This window comes from Oratosquilla oratoria, chromosome 19, assembly GCF_046742065.1.
Source record: "Oratosquilla oratoria isolate Oo_2021 chromosome 19, ASM4674206v1, whole genome shotgun sequence".
Taxonomy (NCBI): domain Eukaryota; kingdom Metazoa; phylum Arthropoda; class Malacostraca; order Stomatopoda; family Squillidae; genus Oratosquilla; species Oratosquilla oratoria.
This window is the reverse complement of record NC_134795.1, coordinates 35751499-35756456: the sequence shown is the minus strand read 5'-3', so window position 1 is coordinate 35756456 and position 4958 is coordinate 35751499.

The window sequence follows — 4958 nt, the reverse complement described above, 5'->3', positions numbered from 1 at the left end:
TCCTTCTCTCTTTCTCTCTTATGTTCCATGTTTCTGCCCCATACAGTGCTGTTGGCACAATCACTCCTTCATACAGTCTCCTCTTAGCATCCATTCTCAAATGTCTATTCCTCATTACACTCTTCAATCCACCAAGGCATTTACTTGCTTCTCTCAATCTACATTGTACCTCCACCTTCACTCCACCTTTTCCTGCCACATTTGCACCCAAGTATCTAAAACTATCCACTTCCTCTAGTTGCTCTCCCTTAATGCTCACTTCCAGTCTATATATATATATATATATATATATTTATATATATATTATATATGTATATATATATTATATATACATATATATAGTATGTATACATATATATATATATTATATATATTATGCATATATGTATATACATATATAGTATATATATCAAAGTCTGCTCGTGACCTCAGCTAGAGAGCTCGTTTTTCTGCACAGACACCAGCTAGCGAATACCTGTGAAATCTATATCTTCGAATGGTGTTAAGTGATTGTATTGTGTTTTTGTAACTGTACTCCGAAGGTAGGAGAAATAGTATAAGATAAGCAGAGTAAGCTTCGCGTATTCAGTTTATTAGAGACCGCTTTGTTTTTTTGTTTGTTGTTGTCGTTGATTTGTATTTTCTCTTTGCCGTTTTTATTGCTAAAGGAGGAGCGAAATGGCTTGTGAAGGTTGCGTGAACCTAAAGGTCCGTCTCAGGATGTGTGAGGAGGAAATTCGTCTTCTCAGGAGTGCGCTCCGTGAGAAGAGTGAACCCTCCCCACAACCCAAAGAGTGTTTCACTTCTTCCCCTACTGTCACTGCCGTGAGCGAGTGGCTCTCCGTGGGGTCCCGCTTGTCGAGTCCGCGTTCGGTAGACGTGTGCCCTGTTGAGCAACCGCTGGCTCTAGCCAATCGTTTTGCTCTACTGGAGGATGAAGTGGCTGAAAACCAGGAGTTCTTGGTGGTGGGGGACTCCATGGTGCGAGGCTATGACGACATCCTGCAGCGGAAGTCTAAGCGACGTTGCAAGCTTGTATGTCAACGGGGCCGTGGGATCGCCGATTGTACCCAGTCCATCAGGGAGCAAGGACGGAAGAACACGGTTACGATTGTTCATACGGGAAGTAACGATGTAGGTAGGGTGAGATCAGAGGAACTTGTTCGGAATTACAAGGTCCTCCTTCAGAAGATGAGGGAACGTGGGAGCCGTCACGTAGTCTGTGGGATCCTCCCGAGGAGCTACGCAGGCTCGTGTTGGAACAGTAGAGCCATAGGGATCAATGATAGGATATCGCAGTTGTGCACACAATTGGGATACCACTTTCTTGATCCTTGGTATCTCTTTTCTAGGCGCCATGACCTTTACGCTTCTGATGGGATCCACCTTACCCGCAGAGGCAAAGATGTTCTTACAAACTTCATTGTGGGAGTTTGTAATGAACTAGCTCCTTTTTTAGGGTTGAAGCCCAAAGGGAAGGGAAAATAGAATGTACATGGGAAAACAGTGTAGAATATAGCATTAATGTAGAACAATGTGCCAGTATAGGACAAAATATAATTTTAGGATATAATGTCGGTAGAGGACGAAATGTTACATTAGGATGTAATGTCATAGGACAAAATGTCGCAATGGGATGTAATGACAGTGGAGGACAAAAGATTACGATGGGAAGTAATGATAGTGGAGGACAAAATATCACGATAGGATGTAATGATAATGGAGGAGAAAATATCACGGTAGGATATAATGTCAGTGGAGGACAAAATATAATTTTAGGAAGGGATACAGGACAGAATGTCAATGAAGGCCAAAATATCATGATGGGATGTTATGACAGTGGAAGACAAAAGATCACGATGGGATGTAATTATAGTGGAGGAAAAAATATCACGGTAGGATATAATGTCACTGGAGGACAAAATCTAATTTTAGGAAGGGATGCCGGACATTATGCCAATGAACGACGGGAGGCCGGCGTGAATCACGGTGACGTAGGGGGACAAAATGTACAAAAGAGATCGGATGACCGTGATCGACCAGATGTCCGTGATGGGGGAAGTGTTAATTTTGATGGGAGAAATGTTAATGAGGCATTGAATGTCAATGAAGGACCAAATAATAATATAGAGCAATATATAAATAAAAAACAAAATGATAATATAAGACATGATATTGAAACTCAAAATGTGTCAAAAAGAAATAATGACGAGTTTCTTAAAACCATGTACTTTAATGCTCGTAGTATTAGGAACAAATTTCAAGAAATACAGGCGTATGTCAAAAGCGAAAATCTCGATATGATAGGAATAACTGAGACATGGTTAAATGGTACAGAGTTCGAAGCTGAATTTAATATTGCGGGATTTAAACACTTTCATCAGGATAGAAACCACAAGAAAGGTGGGGGGTGTTCTGTTGTACGTTAAAAACAATGTTCATGCTTGTGTTTTAGAGAAAGTGAAACAGGATGCATATGATAGTTTGTGGGTTGAGTTAACCCAAACAAATGGACAAAAAATGAATATAGGTGTAATATATAGGCCAAAGACATTATCATTAGCAGACGACAAACTATTATTTCAAGAACTGTCTAGTTTCTGCAACCGGGATTTATTGATAATGGGTGATTTCAATTTTACTGACATTGATTGGATGACCCATGAACATGGCCATATAGGTAGTCGCTTGATTGATTTTCTTGGTAACAATTACTTAATTCAGCATATAAAAGAGCCCACAAGATATGGAAACTTACTCGATTTATTGATCACTAGCCGTGAAAGCATGGTAACTGATGTAAAGTCGGTGAATCTGTTGCAAATAGCGATCACAACTTAGTTAGATTCAAACTCCTAAAAAAATTTAGAATCGATACTTGTGTTTCTAAAATACCCGATTTCAGTAAAGCTCAGTTCATAGGACTACGTCAGGAGCTTCAGCTTACAGATTGGGAGGCAAAAATAAACGAAAGACCTGTAGATCAGATGTGGGAAATTTTTCAAAATACGCTCACTAAGATGATTCAAACTTACATTCCTTTTAAGGACAGACGTCCCCCAAATCAGGCTCGCCCAAAGTGGCTCGACAAAGAAACTGAAAAAAGTATTGCTAAAAAGAGACAGGCTTATAAGAAATATAAGTGCTCGGGTGCATCTAATGACTATGAAAGTTATATATCAATACAGAGAGATTTAAAAAAGACAATAAGAAAAAGAAAACGACGATACGAAATGAACATCGCTGATAAATCCAAAGAGAATCCCAAAGAATTCTATAGTTACATTAGAGATAAAAAGGTTGTTAGGAATCACATTGGTCCACTATTATCTGCTGACGGTCAACTTAAATATTCAAATGAAGGAATGTGTAATATCTTAAACAATTATTTTAGCTCGGTATTCGTAAACGAAACACCTCAAAGTGAGCTCCAAACTGAAACCTGTGAAAAGTCTAGGTTAAACTTACTACGGTAAATATAATAAAAGAAAAAAATTAAAAGGTTTATAGATAAACTCAAAGTTAATAAAACACCAGGGCCTGACGGTTGGCATCCAAGAATCTTAAAGGAAATGAAAAATGAGATTGTTGTTCCATTAGAAATTATTTTCAAGAAATCCATCATATCCGGAGATGTCCCAAGAGAATGGAAGCTAGCTAACGTTACTCCCATATTCAAAAAAGGTGACAAAAAGAAGCCAAATAACTATAGACCTATAAGATTGACTTCAATCGTTGGAAAAATAATGGAAACTATCATCAGAGATGCTATCGAACATTATTTAGAAAGTAACCGTTTGATAAATGATAGCCAGCATGGTTTCAGACAAAAGAAACAATATAGATTCAATATATCTAGACTTTGCAAAAGCTTTTGATATCGTCGCACACGAAAGACTACTTACTAAATTAGCTTTACACGGAATAAGTGGTAGCCTATTATGTTGGACTAGTAATTGGTTGAATGGTCGAAAACAGAGAGATTTTTAAATGGAAAAACTTCTAGATGGAAAAATGTTACAAGTGGAGTTCCTCAGGGTTCCGTTCTTGGGCCACTTCTATTCATAGTATATATAAATGATATAGACCATGGACTAAAATCTACTGTTTCCAAATTTGCTGATGATACAAAACTGTGCGGAATGGCAAATGATCACTCAAACCAATTAGATATTCAAGAAGATTTAGATAAATTACAGCAATGGTCTGAAAAGTGGCTAATAAGATTTAACGCAAGTAAATGCAAGGTAATGCACATAGGTAAAATAACAGTAAGTACGATTACAAGTTATTTGGAAATTCGTTAACAAAAGTGGATAGTGAAAAAGATCTCGGCGTAATTATCAGTAACGACCTCAAATCATCCAAGCAGTGTATTTCAGCCTCTGAGAAAGCAAATAAGATTCTAGGACTGATTGCGCGATCTTTTGATTTCAAAAGTCCATCACTCATTAACAAGCTACATAAATCGTTAGTTCATCCACATTTGGAATATGCTATTTCCGCATGGTCACCGAATCTCATTAAAGACATTGACAGACTGGAAAAAGTATAACGGCGAGCCACAAAACTGATTCCAATCATCAAAAATAAATCATACAAAAATCGACTAAAACATATGAATCTGTTTTCCCTAAAAAAGCGTAGACTCAGAGGTAACTTGATACAGGTCTTTAAGATTCTAAAAGGAATTGACAATATCAAAAGTGACAAAATTTTCACATTGTATGAGAATCAGACAAGAAATAATGGTCTCCAAGTGTCCGGAAATAGATTCAATTTGGAAGTAGGTAGAAACAACTTTGCCAACCGTGTAGTTAATGAATGGAATAAACTTCCTGCACAGGTAGTGCAATGTAGTTCAGTTCGAAGCTTTAAGAATCATTTAGATAAACACCTAAGCAAGATGCTGTAATGATTATAATTTGTTTTATATTATTTGTTTTTGTTTTGTTATC